The sequence below is a fragment of the Cetorhinus maximus genome, unplaced genomic scaffold (genome assembly GCF_964194155.1).
Source record: "Cetorhinus maximus unplaced genomic scaffold, sCetMax3.hap1.1 HAP1_SCAFFOLD_1164, whole genome shotgun sequence".
Taxonomy (NCBI): domain Eukaryota; kingdom Metazoa; phylum Chordata; class Chondrichthyes; order Lamniformes; family Cetorhinidae; genus Cetorhinus; species Cetorhinus maximus.
In genome coordinates this window covers 13,624-29,318 of record NW_027597106.1, presented here as the reverse complement: position 1 = coordinate 29,318, position 15,695 = coordinate 13,624, and the positions used below count along the sequence as shown (strand labels likewise).

The 15,695-nt window shown below is 56.1% G+C and overlaps 1 long non-coding RNA gene across 1 annotated transcript; it reads right to left on the bottom strand.

The window, feature by feature from the left end:
- Nucleotides 1-11,099: 11,099 nt before the first annotated feature.
- On the bottom strand, nt 11,100-15,193 carry LOC144675800 (uncharacterized). Its single transcript, XR_013575165.1, has 2 exons — nt 14,946-15,193; nt 11,100-12,175 (listed from the first exon to the last, which is right to left on the bottom strand). It is a non-coding gene; the product is annotated as an uncharacterized LOC144675800 (long non-coding RNA).
- Between the last annotated feature and the right edge of the window lie 502 nt (nt 15,194-15,695).

The window sequence follows — 15,695 nt, the reverse complement described above, 5'->3', positions numbered from 1 at the left end:
GGCCTGAGTCCCAGTTAGAGAGAGAGAGAGAGAGAGAGAGCGAGGCCTGAGCCCCAGTTAGAGAGAGAGAGAGAGCGAGGCCTGAGCCCCAGTTAGAGAGAGAGAGAGAGCGAGGCCTGAGCCCCAGTTAGAGAGAGAGAGCGAGGCCTGAGCCTCAGTTAGAGAGAGAGAGAGCGAGGCCTGGATCCCAGTTAGAGAGAGAGAGAGCGAGGCCTGAGCCCCAGTTAGAGAGAGAGAGAGCGAGGCCTGAGCCCCAGTTAGAGAGAGAGAGAGAGCCAGGCCTGAGCCCCAGTTACAGAGAGAGAGAGAGAGAGAGAGGCCTGAGCCCTAGTTACAGAGAGAGAGAGCGAGGCCTGAGTCCCAGTTAGAGAGAGAGAGAGAGAGAGCGAGGCCTGAGCCCCAGTTAGAGAGAGAGAGAGCGAGGCCTGAGCCCCAGTTAGAGAGAGAGAGAGAGAGCGAGGCCTGAGCCCCAGTTAGAGAGAGAGAGAGAGAGAGCGAGGCCTGAGCCCCAGTTAGAGAGAGAGAGAGAGAGCGAGGCCTGAGCCCCAGTTAGAGAGAGAGAGAGAGAGCGAGGCCTGAGCCCCAGTTAGAGAGAGAGAGAGCGAGGCCTGAGCCCCAGTTAGAGAGAGAGAGAGCGAGGCCTGAGCCCCAGTTAGAGAGAGAGAGAGAGCGAGGCCTGAGCCCCAGTTAGAGAGAGAGAGAGCGAGGCCTGAGCCCCAGTTAGAGAGAGAGAGAGAGAGAGAGCGAGGCCTGAGCCCCAGTTAGAGAGAGAGAGAGAGAGCGAGGCCTGAGCCCCAGTTAGAGAGAGAGAGAGAGAGCGAGGCCTGAGCCCCAGTTAGAGAGAGAGAGAGCGAGGCCTGAGCCCCAGTTAGAGAGAGAGAGAGAGCGAGGCCTGAGCCCCAGTAAGAGAGAGAGAGAGCGAGGCCTGAGCCCCAGTTAGAGAGAGAGAGAGCGAGGCCTGAGCCCCAGTTAGAGAGAGAGAGAGCGAGGCCTGAGCCCCAGTTAGAGAGAGAGAGAGCGAGGCCTGAGCCCCAGTTAGAGAGCGAGAGAGCGAGGCCTGAGCCCCAGTTAGAGAGAGTGAGAGAGAGAGAGCGAGGCCTGAGTCCCAGTTAGAGAGAGTGAGAGAGAGCGAGGCCTGAGTCCCAGTTACAGAGAGAGAGAGAGAGCGAGGTCTGAGCCCCAGTTACAGAGAGAGAGAGAGAGGCCTGAGCCCTAGTTACAGAGAGAGAGAGAGAGAGAGGCCTGAGCCCCAGTTAGAGAGAGAGAGAGCGAGGCCTGAACCCCAGTTAGAGAGAGAGAGAGTGAGGCCTGAGTCCCAGTTACAGAGAGAGAGAGAGAGAGAGAGGCCTGAGCCCCAGTTACAGAGAGAGAGAGAGCGAGGCCTGAGCCCCAGTTAGAGAGAGAGAGATAGCGAGGCCTGAGCCCCAGTTAGAGAGAGAGAGAGAGCGAGGCCTGAGCCCCAGTTAGAGAGAGAGAGAGAGAGCGAGGCCTGAGCCCCAGTTAGAGAGAGAGAGAGAGAGCGAGGCCTGAGCCCCAGTTAGAGAGAGAGAGAGAGCGAGGCCTGAGCCCCAGTTAGAGAGAGAGAGAGAGAGAGCGAGGCCTGAGCCCCAGTTAGAGAGAGAGAGAGAGAGAGCGAGGCCTGAGCCCCAGTTAGAGAGAGAGAGCAAGGCCTGAGCCCTAGTTACAGAGAGAGCGAGCGAGGCCTGAGCCCTAGTTACAGAGAGAGAGAGAGCGAGGCTTGAGTCCCAGTTAGGGAGAGAGAGCAAGGCCTGAGCCCCAGTTACAGAGAGCGAGCGAGCGAGGCCTGAGCCCCAGTTAGAGAGAGCGAGGCCTGAGCCCTAGTTACAGAGAGAGAGAGAGCGAGGCCTGAGCCCCAGTTAGAGAGAGAGAGAGAGAGAGCGAGGCCTGAGCCCTAGTTACAGAGAGAGTGAGCGAGGCCTGAGCCCCAGTTAGAGAGAGAGAGGGAGCGAGGCCTGAGCCCTAGTTACAGAGAGAGAGAGAGAACGAGGCCTGAGCCCTAGTTACAGAGAGAGAGAGTGTGAGGCCTGAGCCCTAGTTACAGAGAGAGAGAGAGTGAGGCCTGAGCCCTAGTTACAGAGAGAGCGAGCGAGGCCTGAGTCCCAGTTAGAGAGAGAGAGCAAGGCCTGAGCCCCAGTTACAGAGAGAGCGAGCGAGGCCTGAGCCCCAGTTAGAGAGAGCGAGGCCTGAGCCCTAGTTACAGAGAGAGAGAGTGAGAGAGCGAGGCCTGAGCCCTAGTTACAGAGAGAGAGAGAGAGCGAGGCCTGAGCCCTAGTTACAGAGAGAGAGAGAGAGAGCGAGGCCTGAGCCCTAGTTACAGAGAGAGAGCGAGGCCTGAGCCCTAGTTACAGAGAGAGAGAGCGAGGCCTGAGCCCTAGTTACAGAGAGAGAGAGCGAGGCCTGAGCCCTAGTTACAGAGAGAGAGAGAGAGAGCGAGGCCTGAGCCCTAGTTACAGAGAGAGAGCGAGGCCTGAGCCCTAGTTACAGAGAGAGAGAGCGAGGCCTGAGCCCTAGTTACAGAGAGAGAGAGCGAGGCCTGAGCCCTAGTTACAGAGAGAGAGAGAGAGAGCGAGGCCTGAGCCCTAGTTACAGAGAGAGAGCGAGGCCTGAGCCCTAGTTACAGAGAGAGAGAGCGAGGCCTGAGCCCTAGTTACAGAGAGAGAGAGCGAGGCCTGAGCCCTAGTTACAGAGAGAGAGAGCGAGGCCTGAGTCCCAGTTAGAGAGAGAGAGAGAGCGCGAGGCCTGAGCCCCAGTTACAAAGAGAGGGAGCGAGGCCTGAGCCCTAGTTACAGAGAGAGAGAGAGTGAGGCCTGAGCCCTAGTTACAGAGAGAGAGCGAGGCCTGAGCCCTAGTTACAGAGAGAGAGAGCGAGGCCTGAGTCCCAGTTAGAGAGAGAGAGAAAGAGCGCGAGGCCTGAGCCCCAGTTAGAGAGAGAGGGAGCGAGGCCTGAGCCCCAGTTACAGAGAGAGGGAGCGAGGCCTGAGCCCTAGTTACAGAGAGAGAGAGAGCGCGAGGCCTGAGCCCCAGTTAGAGAGAGAGGGAGCGAGGCCTGAGCCCCAGTTACAGAGAGAGAGATGAACCCAGGGGTCTCTGGTGGGCAGGGGGAGGGGGCGTTTGCAGTTAACACTGGCGGCTCTGCTCTCTCTATGGGGGGAGGGGAGGGTGAATGTATCCAGGCAGCTGCCAACAGCCTTGGGCTCAGCTCAGTCTCTAGAACTTATGGGAGGGTCAGAGTTGGCAGAAGGAGCTTTACCACCGAGCAGAATCACTCTGGGTGGCCCACACTGAGCTGCCGAGGGTGGTTGCACCAAACGTTCACTGGCAAATCTCTGGCATTGCTCTATCCACAGGTTCGTCCTGGAGGTGGGGGGCCTAAGGTCCAGAAAAGGACTGGAACAAGTGGTGAGATATGGCTTGCAGAGTGGGGCGAGGCCTGCAGGTAGGCCTCTCTGAGCCAGCACAGCCTGTGCCAGGGGTGGTACCCACACCGCTGGCATCCACTCTGCATCACATTCCAGCCATCGAACTAACTGAGCCCCGGGGGCTAAGGATGGAAAAGCAACGCAGACCAGGCGGCCTCATGTGTAAAATAGAAATCACTTAATGCACTGGGTGTTCATTCCTTAAAGGTGTTTGGGAGGGACTTTCGTGCTCAGGTGTCTGTGAGCGTTAGTCACGAAACCATAAATATGACGGTGAGCAATGGTCCTGAGCAAGGGAATACCCTTGTGCTGACTCAGAACCTCAGGACGGTGAGTGTGAGGGGAATGTGTTTGTGTTTGTGGGAGAAGCACTGAGAGGAGCAGAGGAATTCAGAGAGGGATTTTGGATTTTCGAAACTGTGACCATAGCAAACAAGCATAGAGCGGAATACACACTGGACTAGTAACCCCGAGGTCTGCTTACCAACCTGGTTATTAATGAGTCCAAATCCCACAGGGCAGCTGGGGGGATTTAAATTAAATAAATCGGCACTGAAAAGCCATGAAACTATCTCGAAGCGGATGATCAGCCATGGACATATTGAATGGCGGGGCAGGCTCGATGGGCTGAATGGCTTTCTCCTGCTCCCATGTCCCTAGGGTCTGCTTCATTCATATCTTTCAGGGAAATTCTCCGCTGGTTAGAACCTTTCACACACTTCCTATCTCAGAGTGTTTCGCAGCCAATGAAATACTGGCTGTGTAACCCCTGCTGTAGGAAATGTGATGACCAGCGTTTGCACAGCAAGATCCCACAAACAGCACGGTGCCAGAGGCCCAATCTGTTTGGTTGATGGATAAATATCGACGCCAGGGAGAACTCTTCTTCCCGAAATAGTTCCCGTTAATCTTTTCTGCTCACCTGGGAGAGCAGCCCCATTTTTAACATTCATCTCGAAAAACTGACTACCTCCTCCAACAGAGCAGAAAACGTGTGCAGAGAGAGAGAGAGAGATAGATAGAGAAGGATAGAGAGAAACAGAGAGAGCGGGGATAGGGAGAGAGACAGACAGAGAGAGACAGAGATAGAGAGAAGGATAAGGACAGACACAGACAGAGAGAGAGAGAAGGATAGGGAGAGAGACTCAGACAAAGAGGGAGAGACAGAGAGAAGGATAAGGACAGAGACAGAGAGAGACAGATCGAGAGAGAGAGAAGGATAGGGAGAGAGACAGACAGAGAGAGACACACACAGATAGAAAGAGAGACAGAGAGAGGATTGGGAGACAGGGACACAGAAAGAGAGAGACAGAGATAGAGATAGAGAAAGAGAAGGATAGAGAGAGAGAGACACACAGACAGAGAGAGACACACAGATAGAGAGACAGAGAGAGGATAGGGAGGGAGGCAGATAGAGAGAGAGACAGAGATAGAAAGGGGGCCTGTGAACAGTTTTGGTCCCCTTATCTAAGGAAAGATATACTGGCATTGGAAGCAGTACAGAGAAGGTTCACTAGGTTGATCCTGGGTATGGAGGGATTTTCTTATGAGGAGAGGTTGAGTAGGTTGGGTCTGTACTCACTGGAGTTTAGAAGAATGAGAGGCGACCTTATTGAAACATATAAGATTCTTAGGGGACTTGACAGGGTAGATGCTGTAAGGTTGTTTCCCCTTGTGGGAGAGTCTAGGACCAGAGGGCATAATCTCAGAGTAAGGGATCTCCCATTTAAAACAGAGATGAGGAGGAATTTCTTCTCTCAGAGGGTAGTGAATCTGTGGAATTCTTTATGTCAGAGGGCTGTAAAGCCTGGGTCACTAAGGACGTTCAAGGCTGAGATAGACAGATTTTTAATCAGTAAGGGAATCAAGGGTTATGGGGAAAAGGCAGGAAAGTGGAGTTGAGGATTATCAGATCAGCCATGATCTCATTGAATGGTGGAGCAGATTTGATGGGCTGAATGGCCTACTTCTGCTCATACGTATTATGGTCTTATGGAGACAAATAAAGAGAAAGATAGGGAGAGAGTCAGATACAGAGAGAGAGAGACAGAGATAGAGAGAGAAGATAGGGAGTGTGACAGAGAGAGTGAGACAGAGATAGGGAGAGAGGCACAGATAGAGAGAGAGAGGATAGGGAGAGACAAAGAGAGAGAGACACACACAGCTAGAAAGAGACAGATTGGGATACACACCTAGATAGAGAGAGAGAGACAGAAACAGAGAGAGACAGATAGTGAGACACAGAGAGAGATTCAGATAGAGACAGAGAGAGAGAGACAGAGACAGATACACAAAATGGAGCGAGATGCAGAGCGAGATAATCAGAGAGAGTGATAGATGCAGGGGTGAGGGGTGGGATAGGGAAGAGAGAGCTGCACAGAAAGATTAAGAGAGATATAGAAGTTAAGGAAAGACAGAGACAAAGAGAGAGAAAGCGACAAGCAGTGAGAAACACTAAGGGTACACAGAGGGTACAGCTAGAGAGAGAGACAGAAATAAACACAGGGAGCTGCAATATCCCTCCTAACAAACAATTACTAACAGCCACTGGCAGCAAACAGCAGCAAAACCTGCCAAACTGCATTTCACAGGCACATTGCCAGCGCACATAACAGGCAGCTCACAGCTCCCTCAGTGACTGCACCTTAGCTAGAATATCAGTCTCTTGCTGTGGGGATTTACACTGAATCTCTTACTACCCAGCAGCTGAGATGGAACCCAGGCTGAAGCAGTCATACAGACCCTAAACGTTAACTTTGTTTCTCCCTCCACAGATACTGTTAGACCCGCTGAGTTTTTCCAGCATTTTCCCTTTTTATCCCGGACTGAATCATTGTCCTAGAGAAGTGTGTTTGGGTCTGTGTGAGCAGTGTGGACATTAATATCAGACTGGAAATGGTGACATGATGCCCCCTACAGTTCAACATTCAGCTCACGTTCAGTCAGGGCACACACAAGGCACCAACTCTGGGAGTGTTTGATGGGGACAGTGTAGAGGGAGCTTTACTCTGTAACTAACCCCGTGCTGTACCTGTCCTGGGAGTGTTTGATGGGGACAGTGTAGAGGGAGCTTTACTCTGTATCTAACCCCGTGCTGTACCTGTCCTGAGAGTGTTTGATGGGGACAGTGTAGAGGGAGCTTTACTCTGTATCTAACCCCGTGCTGTACCTGCTCTGGGAGTGTTTGATGGGGACAGTGTAGAGGGAGCTTTACTCTGTATCTAACCCCGTGCTGTACCTGTCCTGAGAGTGTTTCATGGGGACAGTGTAGAGGGAGCTTTAATCTGTATCTAACCCCGTGCTGTACCTGCTCTGGGAGTGTTTGATGGGGACAGTGTAGAGGGAGCTTTACTCTGTATCTAACCCCGTGCTGTACCTGTCCTGGGAGTGTTTGATGGGGACAGTGTAGAGGGAGCTTTACCCTGTATTGAACCCCGTGGTGTACCTGTCCTGGGAGTGTTTGATGGGAACAGTGTAGAGGGAGCTTTACTCTGTATCTAACCCCGTGCTGTACCTGTCCTGGGAGTGTTTGATGGGGACAGTGTAGAGGGAGCTTTACTCTGTATCTAACCCCGTGCTGTAGCTGTCCTGGGAATGTTTGATGGGGACGGTGTAGAGGGAGCTTTACTCTGTATCTAACCCCGTGGTGTACCTGTCCTGGGAGTGTTTGATGGGGACAGTGTAGAGGGAGCTTTACTCTGTATCTAACCCCGTGGTGTACCTGTCCTGGGAGTGTTTGATGGGGACAGTGTAGAGGGAGATTTATTCTGTATCTAACCCCGTGCTGTACCTGTCCTGGGAGTGTTTGATGGGGACAGTGTAGAGGGAGCTTTAATCTGTATCTAACCCCGTGGTGTACCTGTCCTGGGAGTGTTTGATGGGGACTGTGTAGAGGAAGTTTTACTCTGTATCTGACCCCGTGCTGTACCTGTCCTGGGAGTGTTTGATGGGGACAGTGAAGAGGGAGCTTTACTCTGTATCTGACCCCGTGCTGTACCTGTCCTGGGAGTGTTTGATGGGGACAGTGTAGAGGGAGCTTTACTCTGTATCTAACCCTGTGCTGTACCTGTCCTGGGTGTGTTTGATGGGGTCAGTGTAGAGGGAGCTTTACTCTGTATCTAACCCCGTGCTGTACCTGTCCTGGGAGTGTTTGATGGGGACAGTGTAGAGGGAGCTTTACTCTGTATCTAACCCTGTGCTATACCTGTCCTGGGTGTGTTTGATGGGGACAGTGTAGAGGGAGCTTTACTCTGTATCTAACCCCGTGTTGTACCTGTCCTGGGAGTGTTTGATGGGGACAGTGTAGAGGGAGCTTTACTCTGTATCTAACCCCGTGCTGTACCTGTCCTGGGAATGTTTGATGGGGACAGTGTAGAGGGAGCTTTACTCTGTATCTAACCCCGTGCTGTACCTGTCCTGGGAGTGTTTGATGGGGACAGTGAAGAGGGAGCTTTACTCTGTATCTAACCCCGTGCTGTACCTGTCCTGGGAGTGTTTGATGGGGACAGTGTAGAGGGAGCTTTACTCTGTATCTAACCCCGTGCTGTACCTGTCCTGGGAGTGTTGTGTAGTCAGCAGTTTTGGATGAATGGGATTGTGGGAATTGGGTCTAACAGTCAAGTTGAGATAGGAGGGGGAATGGTGGGGGCGGGAGGGATGGTGGTCGGGAGAGAAAGTCGAGTTTTAGTCTTGGGCAGGGGTGAATCTTGGGGGGGGGTGCTTATCCCGGGGTGGGGGAGGTTGCTAAAGGAATGGGGATCATTTTAATCTTTGTGACAGTGAAACCCATGAGCTCCTCACATGGTGTTGGGGATGAGGGAGTGCAGGAGGCAGCGGAGAGGCGTTTAAAGGAGAGGGAGAGAATTCGCAAGCCTGGGGTGGGTGACTCTGGGATGGTGAAGCAGTTTCAGTGGGGGAGGGGAGGATCCCACCCTGTCCAACGTGGTTCAGTCTTGACTTGACGACATATCAAATAAGTTCAAACCCTCGGATTTGAAGAACGTGGCGATGAAGGGTGGACCTGGGGGGGCAGTGATCTCAGGATGGGAGACGGTGAGGGTCTTACTCTGGGTGAGGGAATCAAAGCGGGAGGTGGCAAGATTGGCACAAGCCAACTTCAAGGGCCAAAGAGCGGAGACCTGGGAATTTGTAAAGGCTGCTGGGAGTGACGTGGGGGAGGGGGAGTTACTTTTCCCACGAGTAAACAGAGAGGGGGGGTTCTGAGGCTGAGGTGGGGGGAGGGGTTGGGGAAACAGAGCGAGACCTTTCAGGGACGATCTTGTAGAATTTGGGGCAGGCATTTCAGAAGCAGGATTTTAAACATGAGGTGACGGATCGGGGAGTGGGGGTGGGGGGTGCGGGATGGACAGTCGGTGAATCGAGGGTGAGACGCTCGACGGAGGAGAACTTGCCAGAGGGTCGAGGTGTAACCGGGTGACGAGGCTGACGCCACAAACAGAAGGAGCGAGAGACCAAGAGATTTCATGAAGGAAATAAAGGTGTCATTGCCCCCTTTTTGCAGGCAGGGCAGATGCATCGGCGCGTTTAACCGGTGGGATAAACACAAGAGGCAGAAAGGAATAGAAGGATAGGCTGACAGGGTGAGGCGATAGCAGGAAGCAGCAGAAACGCCAGCATGGGGGGCAGATGGGCTGAATGGCCTCTTACGGTGTGGTGATGACTCTTAACTGCCCCTCTGAAACGGCCGATAGGCCACTCAGTTCCGGGGCAATTAGGGATGGGCAACAAATGCTGACCTCGCCAGTGATGCCCGCATCCCATGAAAAAAGTCAAAATTGTCGTGTTGTACACTGTACGCAGCTAGAACGGACTCGATGGGCTGAATGGCCTGTTTCTGTGCTGTAATGACTCCATGTCTCTATGACCAAGACCACTGTAACGGGGACAGGGGATATCCACCCTGAGTGTGAGTGTCTCTCTCTCTCTCTCTCTCTCTCACACACACACACACACACACTCTCCTGAGGCTGAGTCAACACACACAAAGCTTTTTTGTTCAAGCCCAGTGCTCAGGTTGATAGTTAGAGCTTGGCAATCAATGCACACACAAACCAGAGCAAAAAATCAAGCTCCTCCCAAACGCCATGAGTGATTTAAGCCTCGATTTAAGTTCTTATTGGACGTGGAAAGGGGCACTGCCAGAAATATGCCAGTAAATGATTGGTGCATGCGCCCAGCGCTGGGTGGGCGAATGGACCACCCGGCACGATACTGGGCTCGATTCGGACGGCATTTAGCCTCGTTGTGAGGATAGAGAGTGGAGCTGGAGGTCAGCCTGGATTCCTGCTCCTGCCCACTCCCCCTCCTCCTCCCCCCATCACCTTAACAATGAGAGAACGGGGCTCAGATGTGATGCCTCCCAAGGTTGAAAGACCTCCGACTCCTGCTGTCTTAGACTCGCAGACGAGGCGTGGCTGGGTCGGGCAGGACGCTGGAACTCACTCTTATGTGGCACAAGGAGGAGGCCAATTGCCCCATCATGCCTGTACTAGCCCCTTTGAAAGAATGGATTGAATTATTCCTACATTCCAATGCACCCCCGCTCTCTCTCCCCACAGTCCTGCCATTGTCCCCCTTCAAGTGTTTATCCAATTTCCCCCTTGAAAGTTCCTATTGAATCTGCTTCCGCTGCCCTTTCAGGCAGCGCCTTCCAGATCACAACAACTCGCTGCGTAAAAAAAAAACCTTCCCCTCATCTCCCCCTCTTTGGATTGTCAGATCTGGGAGGCTAAATACATTTTTAGTTAAAAACAAACTACACAGTGGGGCAGAAATATAACAATGAAGGTGAGACTGGACATCAAGGTCAGCACTCGGTGCCACCACGATCCTCACTGACCAGGACACCGAGCGGCTCAAGTAGGATTCTTGCTTTAACCAAATACTCGTTAAGCCACTCGTTCACATCAATGCTGTTTGTGGGCTCTTGCTGTGCACAAACACGGCTGTCGCGCTGAGCCTACGTAGACAGCCATCGCTCCATCTCACATCAGGTCCTGCACAGTTGTGGTAGCTCCAGAAAGTAGGGGCTGCTTCCGCTAAACCCCTCGACCCCCGCCCCCCACCCAGTCCCACTATCGGGCCCTACCCCGAGGCAGCTTTCTTGGGTCCAGTGTCTGCACTGCTCTCCCTCCTCAGTGGGCTGCAGGGTCACCTTCCCTGGCCACTGTCCACTCCATTGCTGAACCCTTGGGGAGACCCCAATGCCAAAGGGGTACAGGCTGATGGGGGTTGCAGGGGAAAAGGGTGGGCGTGGGTAGCAATATGATAAACCTCAAACTGCTGCAGCTGGAGGTAAATCCTTATCGTGGTCTCTCCTCTATCGGTCAGGGGCTGGAGGGCAGACATCAGGGTCTGTGGGACCCGTACCCCAGTGTGAGTCGGTGTGTGTGGGACCCGTACCCCAGTGAGAGTCAGTGTGTGTGGGACCCGTACCCCAGTGAGAGTCAGTGTGTGTGGGACCCGTACCCCAGTGAGAGTCAGTGTGTGTGGGACCTGTACCCCAGCGAGAGTCAGTGTGTGTGGGACCCGTACCCCAGTGAGAGTCAGTGTGTGAAGGGAAGTGAGAGGGTGGCTGGTGGTTGTGGGGGGGCTGGTGGGTGGAATGGTGCAAAAAGGAGGAAATAAAGGGTCAGTTCTCTGTGTTGAGCAGTTTATTGGTGTTGGCAGGTCGCAGGGCAGTGAAACTGGTGCAGGTCAGTGAGATGCTGCACACAGACAGTCAGCCAGACAGACAGTCAGCCATTCCAGACAGTCAGCCATTCCAGACAGCTCCGAGCTCCGAACTCCATGTGAAATGTCGCCTGGCGCAGAGCGGACAGTCTGGGGGTGAAAGGGGAATGTTTATTCTGTTAGGGAATAGCGTGGGTGGGTTACCCCCCTACAGAAAGCTGGAGTGACCAGGCGCAATACCATTCCCATCAAGCTCTGCCATATCCCAGCATGCAGCGGTGTTAGTCTGGTTAAAGCCAAGGGGTCAGGGGTTAATCCAGCCTGGGGTGGGGGCAGGGGCAGAGGGAAGGAACCTCCCCTCCCCCACCAAGCCACCATCCACTCCCAGCGGCAGGGAGGGGGAGGGGGATTTGTAATGTTCTGCACAGTAAATGAGGCGTGAGGGCAATGCTGGGCTCCGATTTCACCCCCTCCCCTCCCGCAGAGAGACGCCATCACCATTCAACGTCTGTCAATAAAGGTGGGAGATGGCGAGAGGCAGCCCAACCCTCCCTCACCCCCCCCCCCACCCCCTCCCCCACCCCCTCCCCCGCAGTCAGGCAGCATCCGGGAGAAAGGCCACATGGAAGGGAACGGAGAGTCGATGCTGGTGCCGAGATCCCCGGAGGAGGGAGAAGCAGCTGGTCTGCCGGGCGGCTGCCTGAGGCTGGGTGGGATCATGCTATTCCCAAGAGGGGTAGAAGATGCAGAGAGGCTCCCCCTCCGCGTGCAGGGTCCTCTCCGCTTGACCAGTGTCCCATTGACTGAGTCTTTAGCTCCAACGTCCGGCCGGTCTCCTCCTCCCCACCCCCGCTGGGCCGGGGGGTCCATGCAATGTTCCTGTCAATGTCCGCTTGATGTCAAACCCCCTCCTTGTCGGCGAGCAGTCCGGGGTGAGGGGTGAGGGGTGAGGGGTCGGACAGTCCGGCCGGGCTATAGGTGTGAAGTTGGTTTCTCGAAGGCCGGGCTGAGGAACTGGTCCAGCGCACTGTCCTCAATGTCCACTGGGGGGCAGAGAGAACCCAGAGTTAAAACCACCAACTCACCAGGGACTGTCCGTTATACCCAACCCCCACCCATAACCCCCCCATAACCCCCCACCCATAACCTCCACCCATAACCCCCCACCCATAACCTCCACCCATAACACCCCCATAAACCCCCCCACCCATAACCCCCCCATAAACCCCCCACCCAATAACCCCCCACCCACCCCATAAACCTCCCCACCCACAAACCCCCCATAAACCCCCCCACCCATAACCCCCCCATAAACCCCCCACCCAATAACCCCCCACCCACCCCATAACCCCCCCACCCATAACCCCCCCATAAACCCCCCACCCATAACCCCCCCACCCATAACCCCCCCATAAACCCCCCACCCAATAACCCCCCACCCACCCCATAACCCCCCCACCCATAACCCCCCCATAAACCCCCCACCCATAACCCCCCCACCCACAACCCCCCCATAAACCCCCCCACCCATAACCCCCCCAATAACCCCACCCCACCCATAACACCCCCCACCCCATAACCCCCCCCAACCATAACCCCCACCCAATAACCCCACCCATAACCCCCCAATAACCCCACCCATAACATCCCCATAACCCCCCACCCATAACCCACACCCATAACCCCCACCCATAAGCCCCCCATAACACCCACCCCATAACTCCCACCATAAAACCCCCACCCACCCAATAACCCCCCCATAACCCCCACCCACCCATAACCCCCACCCCATAACCCCCACCAATAACCCCCACCCATAACCCCCCCAATAACCCCCACCCAATAACCCCCACCCAATAACCCCCCCAGCCATAACACCCCCACCCAATAACCCCCAATACCCCCCACCCAATACCCCCCACCAATAACACCCTCCCATCTCCCAATAACCCCACTCCCTCCCTCCTCCCTCCTACAATTCACTCCCCGTCACCCACACAACCCCTGACCCAGCTCCCCAATCCACACTCCCCCAGTGTCCCCTCCCCAATCCACAACTCCCCCAGTGTCCCCCTCCCCAATCCACAACTCCCCCAGTGTCCCCCTCCCCAATCCACAACTCCCCCAGTGTCCCCCTCCCCAATCCACAACTCCCCCAGTGTCCCCCTCCCCAATCCACAACTCCCCCAGTGTCCCCCTCCCCAATCCACAACTCCCCCAGTGTCCCACCCCGCCCCCCAGCCCAGCCGCACACACTCCCCAAATTTCGAAGAGCCAACTCTTGTCAAATCGGTACGGGTTCCAAGGGCAGCGCCTCATCCCGGCCGCCACACGTGGGGTTCAGGCGGCTGCAGCTGAATGGGCTATTCAACTGCAGAGTGCATCACAACAGAACCTGATTCCCCCCCATCCCCCCTCGTCTCCAGACCCTCCCCAAACCCCTTCCTAGCCCACTCCTCCCCCCCCACATCCCCCACTCAAATGCCCTCCTCCCCTCTACTCAACCCCCCTCCTCCCCCCACTCAACCCCTCTCCTCCCCCTCCCTACTCACCCCATCCCTCCTCATCCTCCTCACTCATCCCCCTCACCCTCCCCCATCCTCCCACTCCCCACCCCCCTCAGTTAGTTAGTTAGTTTGGTTTGCTAACCAGCCTAGTTAGTCAGACCGGCTAGTTAGCAAAACTGGTTAGCTAGCTCAGAGTTAACTCGCTATCTTCATTAGCTAACTAGTCAGGTTAGTTAGTTAGACTGGGCAAATTGGCCAAGTTAGACAGCTTGGTTAGTTAGCCAACCAGTTAATTAGTTAGCCTGGTTAGTTGGTCTGCCTGCGAAGTTAGTTAACAAGCGCGCTCGGTTGGTTAATTTGCCCAAATAGTTGGTTAACCCAGTTAGTGAGTTAACCCAGTTAGTGAGTTAACCCAGTTAGTGAGTTAACCCAGGAACTCGCTCCGCGGGAGGAGCCCGAGCCCGGGGGCGACCCCTCCCCCCCCGGGATTTACCCCCCCCCGGGATTTACCCCCCCCGCCCCCTCCCCCCCCCGGGATTTACCCCCCGCCCCCTCCCCCCCCCGGGATTTACCCCCCGCCCCCTCCCCCCCCCGGGATTTACCCCCCGCCCCCTCCCCCCCCCGGGATTTACCCCCCGCCCCCTCCCCCCCCCCGGGATTTACCCCCCCGCCCCTCCCCCCCCGGGATTTACCCCCCCGCCCCTCCCCCCCCGGGATTTACCCCCCCGCCCCTCCCCCCCCGGGATTTACCCCCCCGCCCCTCCCCCCCCGGGATTTACCCCCCCGCCCCTCCCCCCCCCGGGATTTACCCCCCCGCCCCCTCCCTCCCCCCGGGATTTACCCCCCCGCCCCCTCCCCCCCCCCGGGATTTACCCCCCGCCCCCTCCCCCCCCCGGGATTTACCCCCCGCCCCCTCCCCCCCCGGGATTTACCCCCCGCCCCCTCCCCCCCCGGGATTTACCCCCCGCCCCCTCCCCCCCCCCCCGGGATTTACCCCCCGCCCCCTCCCCCCCCCCCCGGGATTTACCCCCCGCCCCCTCCCCACCCCGGGATTTACCCCCCCGCCCCCTCCCCACCCCGGGATTTACCCCCCCGCCCCCTCCCCACCCCGGGATTTACCCCCCCGCCCTCTCCCCACCCCGGGATTTACCCCCCCGCCCTCTCCCCACCCCGGGATTTACCCCCCCGCCCCCTCCCCCCCGGGATTTACCCCCCCCGCCCCCTCCCCCCGCCCCCTCCCCCCCCCGGGATTTACCCCCCCGCCCCCTCCCCCCCCCGGGATTTACCCCCCCCCCGGGTTTCTCACCTTTCCGGGAGCGGCCGATCTGCCCCAGTTTGGGGGCTCTCCTGGGCCGGGAGCAAAGCCCGAGCGGGTCCCGGGGGCAGTGACCCTGAACCGGGATCGGGAGCCTCCCCGGACCCGGACCCGGATCCCCGGCCTGATCCGCCCTCACTCCGGCTCCGGCTCCGGGTCCCTCCCGGTCCCGGTCCCGCTGCGGCTCCGATCCGGCTTCACTTTGGGACATTTCAAACCCACTGATTCAACCTGGGATCGGACTGTGCCGCCCCGGAAGGGAGCTTTAAACCCACCTTAAAGCGGCTCTGTCCCTGCCCAATATCCAGTCTATCGATCATAATTCCCTTAAAGCGGCACTGTCACTGCCCAATATTTGGTCCAACGATCATAATTCCCTTAAAGCGGCACTGTCCCTGCCCAATATCTGGTCCATCGATCATAATTCCCTTAAAGCAGCACTGTCCCTGCCCAATATCTGGTTCATTGATCATATTTCCCTTAAAGCGGCATTGCCCCTGCCCAATATCTGGTGCATCGATCATAATTCCCTTAAAGTGGCACTGTCCCTGCCCAATATCTGGTTCATCAATCATAATTCCCTTAAAGTGGCACTGTCCCTGCCCAGTATCTGGTCCAGTGACCGCAAATCCCTTAAAGCAAGATCATCCCTGCCCAATACCTGGCCCATGGGCTGTAAATCCCTTAAAGCAGCACTGCCCCTGCGCAATATCTGGTGCATCGATTATAATTCCCTTAAAA